Source organism: Berghia stephanieae, chromosome 8, assembly GCF_034508935.2.
Source record: "Berghia stephanieae isolate SIO BIC M18660-M18661 chromosome 8, UCSD_Bste_1.3, whole genome shotgun sequence".
Taxonomy (NCBI): domain Eukaryota; kingdom Metazoa; phylum Mollusca; class Gastropoda; order Nudibranchia; family Aeolidiidae; genus Berghia; species Berghia stephanieae.
The window spans coordinates 22,678,245-22,692,537 of NC_088367.1; the positions used below are offsets into that span (position 1 = coordinate 22,678,245).

General features: G+C 36.7%; 1 protein-coding gene across 1 annotated transcript in view; it reads left to right on the forward strand.

Annotated features, from left to right (window-relative positions):
• LOC144978379 (soluble guanylate cyclase gcy-31-like) overlaps positions 1 to 10,426 on the forward strand; it is a 195,678-nt gene extending 185,252 nt beyond the window's left edge. The window contains exon 17 of the mRNA XM_078924335.1: positions 10,043 to 10,426. The gene's annotated coding sequence lies outside the window, so the exon portion shown is untranslated. The remainder of the gene's footprint in view (positions 1 to 10,042) is intronic.
• Positions 10,427 to 14,293: the final 3,867 nt, after the last annotated feature.

Here is a 14,293-nt window from a genome sequence, read left to right on the forward strand (position 1 = left end):
ATGAAAATGTGAAAATGGAAAGGCTTCTGATGGTAACAGTAACAAACAATGGACGTTTCGGATACAAAACCCTTCGTCAGCAAAACAATAAACAATTTAACTACATTCTATTTTAATTATTTAATTATTTATTTTAAACGTTCCTTTGGTTTGTTTTTTTTTTTTTGGGCTTTTTTGGGTTTTTTTTTTTTTGCTGACGAAGGTTTTGTACCCGAAACGTCCATTGTCTGTACTGTTCCTATCCAGAGCCTTTAAATTATCACCTTTTTGTTGTTTTTATCACGATCCCAAACTTCAGACAAATATTCAAAGTAAGAAATAATAATAATAATAATAATAATAATAATAATAATAATAATAATAATAATAATAATAATAATAATAATAATAATAATAATAATAATAATAATAATAATGATAATAATAATAATGATAATAATAATAATAATAAGAAGAAGAAGAAGAAGAAGAAGAAGAAGAAGAAGAAATAGCATTACTATAGCGAAATAATAAATTTGATCTGAGTAGAAAAAACAAAACGATAGCGATTCTTTAACTGTTTGAGCCGATGGATGAAAATGACCCTCATATTGCTGGCCAAAAACTCTCAAATCTGAGCCTTGCAAAGTCCCAGGTTTGAGAGCTTTTGGTTAAGCATTTTAATCGATGGATATTTGAAGAAGGAGTTTTCTGGTAAACATTTTGAAGACGCTTTTTTTTCAGAGTTCGACAGAATTGAGACAGACATATTATATTGTTATTAATTTTATTGAAATGCTCTTGTTTTTATGGGTTAAAAAATCACTTGTAAATAGTTTGTAACCGGGTTAAAATGGCGTTTCTAAAAGTATGTCGATATTTATAAAATGTGCACTATTTTAAGTCACAGTTGTTATTAGTTGCTCATCATTATCATCATCATCATCATCATCATCATCATCATCATCATCATCATCATCATCGTCAAATTACAAACCACCACCACAACTATCACAATTGTCAAAATCAAGACCACCACCTCTACGACCACCAAAAACCACCACCGGCGTCATCAATACCACTATTACCATAACCACCAACAATGCCGTCACTATCATCACCATCATAACCACCACTGCCACCGTCACCACCATTACCACCACCACCACCACCACCACTATCACTATAACTACCATCACCATCATTCTCACCACTACCATCATTACCATCAATGACAACATCACTACCACCAACACAACCGCCACCATCCCACTACTACCACCAACGCCACCGCTATCACCACCATCACCACCACTATTATTAAAACCACCACCACCACCACTATCACCATAACAACCATCATCACCACTCTCACCACTACCCTCATCATCACCACCACAATAACGCCGCTATCACCACCACAACCGCCACAACAACCACCGCCACCACCATCACCACCACCACCACCACCACCACAACAACAACAACAATCCCCAACATTACCATTAACCCACCACCCTTATCGTTGTAGCCTGTGATCCACTATTTCAATGTGATAATGAACTACCACCATTCTTCCTTCAATACTCATGTTTTATATTCTGTAACTATGTAATACATTATTATGATATCACTGTAAAGGAGGCTGGACCAAAAGATGGATTTTGTGATATTCCACATCAAAAGAGATCAATTCAGTCGTACGCTGACCAAATAAAACAAAAACAAACAAAACGAAAACATCTTTAAAAACTTTTGGCCAGATAACTCGTCTTTGAGATATCGATCGGATAAAATAACAACCATCACATTTAAAAACTCTTCAAGAAAGTCTCGGGTTTGAGAGATTTTGAAGGAGGAGTTTTCTGGCCAACATTTCATAACTGCGTGTTTTTTGCTTTGTTTTTTTTTTTTTATTTGTTTGTTTGTTTGTTGTTGTTTGTGGCGGAGGGGGGGGGGGGGGGCAGTCATTAAAAAAATAATTAAAAAATGGACATATGTGGTTTTTCCTCTTAAAAGTATTAAACAAAAAATGAATATACCAGCATAATGAAAGAACAAAATACCAAACACCGAACGTTTCGGGCTCAAAATCCCTCTTCAGCCAACTACAAAAAACCCAGAAAAAACAACAAACAAACAATAAAAACATAAATACATTACCAAAAACCCAAATCGACGACTAAATCTAAATATTTTTCCTCTGTAATCTTCAAATGTTACTACAACGTGACAAAATATGTTCATTTTGATGCACTGTTCTGTCCAATGTTACAAAAACGACCTTTTGGCACGGCCTCAGATACATCATCCATCTTTGGTTTAAAAAAAAAAAAAGAATACTCATAACCGACGCGTACTTATTTGCAGGTCTGATAACCCAGCATGTTATAATATAGACTCATTGTTTAGTAATTCATGTGAGCACGTTTAGTGAATATTGCGCTAGATAAAAGCTCAATTTAAATTTAAAATCAACGCACACTATTTTAATCATTACAACAATTTTATGTTAAATCAAGCCCATACTAATTGCGTTCGGTAGCCAGACCTGCAAATATGTGAACGTCGCTCGTATTACAAAATCCATTTTATTTCTATTTTTAAAATTTTTTTAAAATCTTGTATTGTATCCATTCATATTAGATGATTGCAGTTGACGTCAGACTACTGATTGTTGATGTGTTTATTTTTTAAACTTTGCCAGCCAAAGAGGTGCAGTCAGTTCTTATACTTTCTTGGCGGGGTCTTTTGATCTCCCGTGGTGGGCAGGAGGTCTCTTGCTATGTCTTTTAACTCTCTCCTTACCAGCTATTTTCCGGATTTTCCACAAAACTTCACACCAAACTAACAGAAAAAATATATTTTTTATCATTAAAACTCAAAAGCAGTAAGTTCTTGCGATACATAATTTCTTTAGCAAAACACGCTCTACAATACACTGTTCATTTTCATTAAATGTTATTCTGCACAAGAAATTTGAATAAGAATAATGTTGGTTATATCGTAACGATTAATATGACGATTTTCCTTTAGTAAGGAGAGGGCTAACCCCCTATATCTGTTTTTTTTTTTTAATTGAGTTGCTCTCTGTCTTCTCTTTGAATGGGATTTCTTGCTTTTGTCCTGGCCTTTACCGGAGTCATTGGCTGAGAGGGAAACAGTCGAACATATAATGTTAATTTAGGGGTTTTTTTTCCTTGTTAATAATCTCATTGTAATGTAATGATACCTATATCTTTTGTTTTGAACATATCTTGAAAACATTTGAGTGAATTCCTCTTAGCGGGAGCCTGTTCCGGTATCTGGATGAGACTTTAAAGGTGTGCCCCTTGGAATTTACTTCTTTTCCCTATTTGAACAAATTCCCCTTTGTCTAATTTTTCTTGTATGCTTTAATTGTAATTTTGGAATTTGATTTTTTAACCATCTTCCTTTTTACTGGCGCTGTTATGACAAATATGTCGCAGGCGCCGTAAAATCCTTGAAAACAAACAAAACATAAATAAGTTCTTTAAAAATTGAGCTTTTATATAGCGCAATATCCGCTAAACGTGCTCAAAGCGCTTTACAAGGGGTCCCTGGCCAACAGAAACATTTAACATGTAGGACGGGACATGACGCCTGTGAGGCGATATTACAATTTTTTCGGACAGACACAACACTGTTAACGGCCAGGCACTTATTTTACACCTGAGTACGGTGAGAGAATGTGAGTAAAGAGCCTTCTCCAAGGACGCAACCATGCGCCGAGCGAGGCTCGAACCCAGGACCTTCCGATCCGAAAGCGAGTGTCATACCACTAGACCACATAGATCTTATACTTTTTACTTGTGAATCTATATAGCGCAATATCAACTAAACGTGTTTTGGGGGCCAGCGTGGTTCAGCGGTACGGTCTTTGCTTCGTACCCGGAAGGTACGGAATTCGATCACCCGCCGCTGCGCTGTGTGTGGCCTTGAGCAAGTCACCTCGTCGTAGCTCAATTTGTGGCGCTGCACTGCGGCTGACGCCTGGGTTATTCCATTCTTCCCTTGGAATAGACCCTAGAGAAAAATTTCCCCTGTGGGATGAATATAAAGGGATTTTTTTCTTTCTTTTTTTTTAAAATGGCTTTTCAATAGCCAACAACATAACTTATCATGAGGGACGTGGCATAACGTCTGTTGGGCGATATGGCAGTACATATTACTTTGTTTCTCGAAAGAGACAACGCTGGTAATGGCCAAGTACTCATTTTAAACCTGAGTACAGTGAGGAAATATGAGTACCTAAAGATCCTTTTCCAAGAACTGAGCTACGCGCCGCACAGAGCAGGACTCGAATCCTGGACCTTCTGGTCCGAAGACGAGTGTCATACCACTAGACCACATATTGGCGCATTTTATGACTCATCATGTCAAAGCTGTCGGGATCAAACCAGATCATTCAAAAGGAATTGAAAGTCAAACTTTAAATTAAAAAGTATTTACAAACCTGAAGCTTTTATATAGCGCAACATCCATTAAATGTGCTCAAAGCGCTTTACAAAGGATTCCTGACCAACAGCAACACGTAGCATGAAGAACGATACATAACGCCTGTTAGGCGATATTATAATTTTTCCGACAGAGACAACGTTGTTGACGGCCATGTATTCATTTTACACCTGAGTACGGTGAGAGAATGTGAATAAAGAGTCTTTTCCAAGGACTCAACTATACGCCGAGCGAGGCTCGAACCCATGACCTTCCGATCCGAAAGCGAGTGTCATACCACAAGACCACATAGTCGCACAAGTAGGCCTTCCGAGCCATGAGGCCCATGGACCCGGTGTTTATCTCGGTTTATATAACGAATATAATGAAAAGGGTAATAGCAATTGCTTGCTATCCTTTGGGTAGGACATTAGTTTATCGCAAAGTACTTTCCGCCAAATTTAACATACCCAGCTACCCAATCATTACTGGGGTGGGGGGGGGGAGGGGCAGGGGGTTCAGAAAAAATATCGGCTACACCCGGGATCGATCTCGGTCTCTTTTGCGTGTGAAGCGAGTGCTCTACCAGCTGAGCGATTTGGGCTCCCAAATAGAAAAGACCAGGTCACAATCTTTAGACTTGATATCAAGGCACAATCATCTGCAACATCACAAGTACAAGATTTTCAACATAGAAGAAACAGTGTGTGAAACATCTGTGATTGTTATGAAGGAGAAGAGGATGCCCACCATATTAATAACAACAACAACAACAGCGCGTAACATAATGTAGAACGGGACATGAGTACGGTGAGAGAATGTGAGTTAAGAGGCTTTTCCAAGGACTCAACGAACCTTCCGATCCGAAAGCGAGTGTCATACCACCTCTAGGGGCAGTTATGGCGGGGTACATTTGGGGAAGGGGGGGGGGGGGTAACTCGATGGTGTCGAAGTCTGCCACGTGAATTGGATTCAATAGTCTGATGTCACGTCACCCAGCAACGGCGACCATCGTGGTTCTAAACAAAGAAAATCGGTACTTTTTATTCTTCATGCTGGCTAGAACTATTCATATATGTCTTGTGATCAGAATGTGTAAAAGTAAAAAAATGATCAGATGTATGTTTTTTTCCTCTGGACACACCTTTATGCTCGTCGGAGAAATATTTCCTAAGGGCGTCCGCAATTGTTCCGATAGTTTAGAGTCAGTTACTAAGTTACCATGCATCATTACGAGGGAAGTGACATTACGACTGTTGAAGCGTATTCCTCTTCGAATGGTTGCTCTGTGTGGATGAGAACGGTGACAATGCTGAGATATAAAATGATTAACGAAAAGGACATAAACTAAGCTTTGTTTTAATACCTACGAGTACGAGACATTTGGAAATACATACAAGAGCGGCAAAACTTTTCAGTCTACCATTGAACATTTCGCGACATTGCATTCACGCATGGTTACGCTAAAGTTATACCAGGTGTGTTTGGTCTGTTTGTTTTGTTTTGTTTTCTTAATTTTTTTTTGGTCTGTTTGTTTGTTTGTTTGTTTGTTTGGGGTTTGTTTTTTTATTTGATTTGTTTTAGTTCTTTTTGTTGTTTTAAAGACAAACCCTAGAAGCAATGTTGTCATGAATGTTGTTTATTTACTTACTTATTTAAACATTTATTTAATATTTTTAATACATTTATTATTTACTTATCTATTTTTTAAATTGCATCATTTAAGTTTTCATGTAGATACGTATTCGTTTACTCTTTAAAAAAATAATTTTATCGATGTTTTTTTCTCTTCCATTTGCTCATATAAGCAAATAGGCGAAACTAAAACCATCCATATTGATTTATCAATAAGACAGATGCGCTTGAAATGTGTAATGTACAGGAAGGCGTAATTGAAAGGCATGGGCTATCTATTTATAGACTTCACACGGAAACAAATGTGTGACCCATAACATCAAAAACGGTATTAAGTCGGGATAACCCAGATGATGCCAAAAATGGATTTTATATTTTTTTAAAAGGACAAGAAATCTGACAACTAAGTTTATGTTAATATGTGACCCATCGACTCAAAACAGTATAAAGTAGGGTGGGTAAACCCGACGTGCACTAATTTGCAGGTCTGATAACCCAAGATCTTATGGGGCTCGTTGGACGCAAAAATTGTCCATTACAACAATGTTAAACTAGGACCATAATTGGGTTCGAACGTCAGACCTGCATAATATTCTACGTCGGGTAAACCAGATGCCAAAAATGGATTTTAATATTAAAATGACAAGAAATGTGTGATTTTAGTTTTGTTAATCGTCTCAAAAACGGTAATATATCGGGATGAAATCGGACCAAGAAAGAAAAATTTAGAAATAGAATGATTAAAAATATGAGACTCGATTATTTTTTTTCCAATGCAAGTAATGAGGAGCAGAAGTTGTGACCTCACGATTTCCTCTATTCCGGTTCCAAACTCTTTGGAAGTACATAGTAACCAGTCCTCCTCCAGACTTGAGGACTGACAATGAAAAGGCTACATATTGAATCATAAGGTGGCATAACTATTTTTAGTAGCAGGATATAATATTATAGGCAGATTCTTAGCATAACAGGGTGTAAAAGAGCGAGGATGGATGATCTTTATTGACGACTAGCAATAATAACATTTAAAAAATAAAATAAAATTCCCTTTATTCATCCCACAGGGGGAATTTGTCTCTATGATCTATTCCAAGGGAAGACTGGAATAACCCAGGCGTCAGCCGCAGTGCAGTGCCGCAAATTGAGTTAAGGCAAGGTGACTTGCTCAAGGCCACACAGCGCAGCGGCGGGTGATCGAACTCGATACCTTTCGGGTAGGAAGCAAAGACCGTACCGCTTAGCCACGCTGCCCCCTAAATAATTTAGGGTAGAAAATAAAAGAGTCCTCCGGAGGACTGGTTTCACAGTTCATTCCAAGGAGATTGTAACCAGTATTTTGACATAACGCTTTTGTTGCCTTTTCTCTGGACCTAGATCATACCTTCAAAATACCGCTTTGAAACGATGGGTCACATATGTAAGAAATGAAAATTATTCTTCATTTTAAAGCGCTTTGAGCACGTTTAGTGGATATTGCTCTATATAAAATCACATTATTTTTCCTAAAATGTGCGGCTATGTGGTCTAGTGGGGTATGACACTTATCTTCGGATTGGAAGGTCCTTTGTTCGAGTCCTGCTATGAGCGGCGCATAGTTGAGTCCTTGGGAAAGACTCTTTATTCACATTTTCTTACCTTCATCAGGTGTGAAATGAGTACCTGGCCGTTAAGAAAGTTGTATCTGTTGGATTTATTTTTGTTTTTGGTTAAATTCGCCTTATTGGCGTCATTTTTCGTCCCACATGTTAGGCATAGCCGTTGACTAGGCCCCCCTTGTAAAGCGATTTGAGCACGTTCAGTAAATACCGCGCTATATAAAAGCTCTAGTTTTATTCTTTAAACAAGTATCTCTATTATAACAAAGAGATAGTATAATACACTGTATAATATAATACAATACATTATAATATAATATAATATAACATAGTATAATAATATAATATGATATAATATAATATAATATAATATAATATAATATAATATAATATAATATAATATAATATAATATAATATAATATAATAATGATATAATATAATAATAATATAATAGTTTTATATTTCTGGTTATACATTCAATGGGAAACCGAAGGCGTGACGTCAAACAATCCTCTTTTTCATTTCAAAACTTTTTGGGGTGTGTGGCCATCCTCCGCTCAATGACTAAACAATGAATTAGTTACATAAAAACTTATGTCTCATAGAGTTGACAAAAAAAGTTCGATTAGATAGAGCACCATAAACATCCTGGCATTATTTTTAAAAAGTGAGCATTTATATAGCCCAATATCCACTAAACGTGCTCAAAGCGCTTTACAAGGTATCCCTGACCAACAGCAACACGTAACATGAAGAACAAGACATGCCTGACGCCTGTTAGGCGACATCAAAATATTTTTCCCCGACAGAGACAAGGCTGTTAATTAACGGCCAGGTACTCATTTTACACCTGAGTACGGTGAGAGAATGAATGTGAGTAAAGAGCCTTTTTCCAAGGACTCAGCAGTTATGCGCCAATATTCGGATCCGAAAGCGAGTGTCTTACCATAAGACTGGATAGCCGCAATCGCTATAGATAGTATGCGCTTGGCTAAGTGGCTCACAACATTGCCATCCGGAAGTATAACGGACCAACACACAAAACTATGTGTAACCACGGACGTTGATAGTCTGGTTAATACAGTTTAGTGAGAATTACTCATAAAAGTGGATGGCAAAAAACAATAACAGAATCCAGAGTGACGTCAATTTCGTTCTATCTATACCATGTTGAGCCTGAAAGTTACATACATACATAATAATATGTTCAAATGTCGTGTCCTGATTAGACATGATTAAAAGGCTCAGACAGGAGGATATTTTTAGAATTCACATGAAAGAATATTTATATCTCAACAATTTATGACCCGTTATCTCAACACGTTATTATGTCGGGGGTGATTTAGATGATTGAAAATGGAATTTTAGCCAAAACATTGGACTTTGGTTAAGTTTGTATAATTGGAAAAATAATAATGATAGTGATAATGATGATGATGATGATGATGATGATGGTGATGATGATGATGATGATAATAATAATAATAATAATAATAATAATAATAATAATAATAATAATAATAATAATAATAATAAATGCTTTACCCATGGCTAGAAAGTCGTGAACTGAATTTCCAGGATCACTGTCATCCATTTGGAAACTATTATATATATATATATATATATATATATATATATATATATATATATAAATATATATATATATATATATATATATATATATATATATATATATATATATATATATATATATATATATATATATTAGTCGTTCAAGATAAGTAATGGAAATAATTTTATTTGTAATAAAAATATGGCAATATAAAATTGAAACTAACAGTTAGAGACTACTTTTTAGTAAGCTAGATAAAGACGAATTTAAATTTGGCCAGAAAACATGTCTTTCAAAAATTGATCGATTAGAATTACCCTCGCCTTGTCAAAGCCTCTCAAACATTAGACGGCCGTGCGGCTATGTGGTCTTGTGGTATGACACTCGCTTTCGGATCGGAAGGTCCTGGGTTCGAGCCTTGCTCGGCGCATAGTTGAGTCATTGGAGAAGGCTCTTTACTCACATTCTCTCACCGTACTCAGGTGTAAAATGAGTACCTGGCCGTTAACAGCGTTGTCTCCGTCCGAAAAAATTGTAATGTCGCCTAACAGGCGTCATGTCCCGTCCTACATGTTAAATGTTGCTGTTGGTCAGGGACCGCTTGTAAAGCGCTTTGAGCACATTCAGTGGATATTGCGCTATATAAAAGCTCATTTTAATTTAATTTAATTTGGTGACTTCTTGTTTCCAGGTATGAGAATGTCTCACAAGATGAGGGTCAACTTAATCAATAGACATTTGAAGTCCGAGTTTTATGGCCAAAACGTTTAAAATGTTTTCATTTCATTCATTATTTTTCAGACTACGAAAGAACTGAGGACTGAGGTATCTGGTTCGAGTTCAGTGTTGAACGGGGATTAGTTGAGTCCTTGGAAAAGGAAGGCTTTTTACGTACGTTCCCTTATCGCTTTCAGGTGTATAATGAGTTCCTGGCTTAACAGCGTTATATCTATCTTTTTAATTAAATGTAATATCTTCTTGCAGCGACAGGTCTCGTCCTATTTGTTAAGTATAGCCTTTGATTTGGAACCTCTTGTAAAGCGCTTTGAGCACATAAAGTTGATAATGCTCTATTTAAAAGCTCAAAAGTGTTGGGTTTTATTTATTTTTACAAAGTTCATTGAATAATTTAAATAAAATACTATCATTGGTACGAAATTAACGAAGGTATCAGAACAAAGCATACTTTATGTCCTTTCGGTTTATCATTTCAAATTTCTGCGTAGGCACCGTTCCCATAACACACAGAGCCGCCAACGATGCACCAGATAGAAGAGGAATTTGGCGGTAATATTCGACACCATCGAGTCACTTCCGCCTGCACCTCGTTATATTTGCCCCCTTGAGGTGCCTCCTAAGTCTGAAGAAAAGGAAAACGTCACTTGGAGCTCAATCAGAACTGTAAGGGGGAGTGTTCTATGACTTCAGATAACTTACTCTTTTAGAATGTGATCATGCGTTTGTGTAAGCATTTTCTGTATCCAACGGGCACATATCTTTCTGTACCCCAGTATTTCTCGAACGATACATCCTTCTCTTTCATATGAAATTCAAAACCTGTGTGAAATGTCTGTTTTATTCTGCGATTAGCTCGATTGAGTCGTAATTTTTTGTAATACTCGTATTATATATATTCAGTAAATCTAAACAAATTAAACGGTGTTAGACAAGGATGTGTTTTGTCACCAGACCTTTTAATATCTACAGCGAAACAATTATGAGAACTTTAGGAGATAGTCCAGGCATTAAGATCAATGGTGAGAATATCAACAATATAAGATATGTAGATGACACAGCACTAATTTCAGACTCAAAAGAAAATTTACAATTACTCCTTAATAAAGTAGTATTACATAGAGTGAACGTAGTGTGTGTTATATTTAAATGTAAAAAAGACAGAATGCATGGTTGTATCAAGGAGAGAAAGAAATCCAACACGTAACTTAATAAGCAACGGAAAAACTATAAAGCAAGTTCAGACATTTAAATATCTTGGATACATAATAACTTCAGATGGCAGATGTAGCACAGAAATAAAACGATGAATTGCAATAGATAAAGATAGACTAATTTTTAAAAACCACAATATCTTAATGACAACAAAACATAGGGTTTTGAAGGCATATGTATGGTCAGTATTGTGAAAGCTGGGCAATAACAGAAGACATTAGAAAGAAACTGGAGGCAGCAGAAATGTGGTTTCTGAGAAGGCTGTTAAGAAACTCATGGACATAGAAGAAAACTAAAGAAGAAGTATTAGAGCAAGCTGAAACCAAAAGGTTATTAATTCGTAAACTAAGAAAAAGACAAATGCAATTTTTAGGGCACTTAAATCGACATAAACGTATTGAACATCTTGCTCTCACAGGAAAGATAGAGGGTAAAAAGAGTAAAGGTAGACCAAGAACATATTTGAATAGTTTGAACAGCTGGGTGACAAAGAAAGAGAAGAGTAATATTAGTTTTCGGATGTTATCTGATCAGAGAGATGAATGGCGAACCATGATCATTGATGTCTGGCACAGACTTGGTACTTGAAGAAGAAGATTATATACATATATGGAACAATTGACAATCTCCTTGCCGATTGAAAAAGAGAGGCGGAAATGCCAGATTGAAGTTTTCAGATTTTTGACTAATTTGTGCACAAAATACCCGTGACTAGACTATTTGGCTTTTATCCATGAATAGTTTGGCATTTTGTGTAAAATTTATCTTGCAATGTGTGTGTGTGTGTGTGTGTAATTTATCTCGCAATGTGTCTGTGTTTAATGGCCATGTGATTATTCATAGGCAAGTCTGTGATCTAGGCATGTAATTATGCAGACCCTCTGTGAATAAAGTCATGCCTTCAGAAAATGCACATTTCAACTGACACTGCGAGAATCAGGAAAGTTTGATTTGATATTTTTAATGGAAATAGAGGGGGTGAGGGATTCATTTTGTTTTGTTTTTTTAAGGGTTTTACGGCGCTTGAAACACATTTAGGTCATATCAGCGCGCCAGTAAAAAGGAAGAAAATGGGATAGTAAAAAGTTCTAGAATTCCAATTAACGAACCGAAGAAAAGGGAAGACAGGGGGTAATTTGTTCAAATAAGAAAAAGATGTAGATTCCAAGAGCATATTATTATCAAAGTACTTAGTTTGAGATCACCTAAAAGTCTCATCCAGACAAAAGCACAGGTCCCCACTAAGAGGAATTCACTCAAATGTTTACAAATCATATATTATCATATGTAAACAAAACATAATACAGTGCAAAACAGAGAAATGATTTACAAGGAAAAAAATTATCACCTCCCAAAACTAACTATACATTTGACTGTTTCCCTCTCAGCCAGGGTATCCGGCCATGGCCAGGACAAAACCAAGTACAGTGGACTCCGGATAAGACGATGCCCAGGGGAACCGAGAAAAAAATCGACTTATCCGAAAATCAACTTAACCGGAGGTAACCAAATGAGCAAAAACTCATTTGAACAAAGCAAACCAATCTAGAATAAGTATGTCCCTTCATATCGCGCGGTCTCTGTAGTGGTCATCAGAGGCTCCTCCCCCCAATAGCCCCATAGAGGAATCAGAATACATAAAAATCGGAATTTGAGATTTAAACAAGCGGAATCAACTTATTGTTATTGACTATGACATGCTTTGCAACAGAAAATGTAATAGACAATCCAAAAGTACTCAAATGATTAAAATTATAAAATGTGTAAAAATGTACAGATTGTGTAAAGACTAAGAATGGGGTCAAATAATAATAGAGAACACACAGGTCCTGGCCGTCTCAGAGCAAAGCATTGAATGGATGGATTTAACCTTGTCAGAACCCTCCTCCCCCCCCCCACCCCCTCCCACATACACACACCTAATCAAGCAAACGCGCGTGCCGACACAAACACACACACACATGGATACAGTGCTAAAATTAAATAGGGAAAGAAGCTGACCGTACTCAAATAATATTATTACCGATTGAAGCCAACATATAATATTACCAAGGTCATTGACCTCACGAATAGGAGTCACAATAATAATAATAATAATACTTCGGTCAACCCCCCTCCCAAACATAAAATATTATCCGACATCAGCAGCACACACTTTGAAGAGACTAATCAGACATACAAAATGTGTGTTGATTGACCATAGGAGATGACGAAATAAGCAATAGCTCACTTTTTTTTCGCTAGAGATTTTTATTTTTTTAATTTTCCTTGATGGGAAAGGTGAAAAGCGGAATTTTTGCATTGAATGTGGAATGTATACCAATTAAGTGAAATTATTCCGCGAAAAGCGGAAGGGGAGGAGCCTCAAGGTCAAGGTCATGCTTCTTGTAAATCGTCGAGACAGAAATAGCTGGTATGCCAATTTCCTATGCGATGATTTACTGTCGCATGCCAAACTTTCCAAATGCATCGAATCTTCCTTTTCCGCGATAGGTTTGCCATTGTAATTGTAGACTTGACTTGAATTCTTCTTGATAAAATTGATACTAATTAAGAGGGCCGTTACATAGGATGGCCTGGGATTAGAACCAAAAAAAAAAAATCTTGAACTTGAAGTTGCGACAATGTAAAATTTGAGATGGAGAAATTAAAGTTATTCAATACTGCTCATGTACATTGAACACGGACGTCAGGCAAAGCACCTACATCACATCGATGTGCGCCAATCGTTCGCGGGTATTCTTAACCACTTAAAATTCTTACTGGTAGCTTTTTTAACCAATGGAAATACTTGTTTATTTGTAATTTTTTTGTAGTCATGAGTGATAAGACCATCGACTTAAGCGACATCGACTTATGTGGAGTTTTTTTTTTTTTTACTAATGTTATATAGGAAGAAGGGGGAGGGACCAAGAAAAAAAATCGACTTGGGTAAAAATCGACTTAGGCAACGTCGACGTATACAGAGTGCACTGTAATCTCATTCCAAGACAAAGACAGAAAGCAAATTGGAAAACAGATTATAGGGGGATAGAAGACACAGTAAGTACCTCCCTGCCCGCTATGGGAGGTCAGGAACCCCACCTAGAGGGACCCATTTCA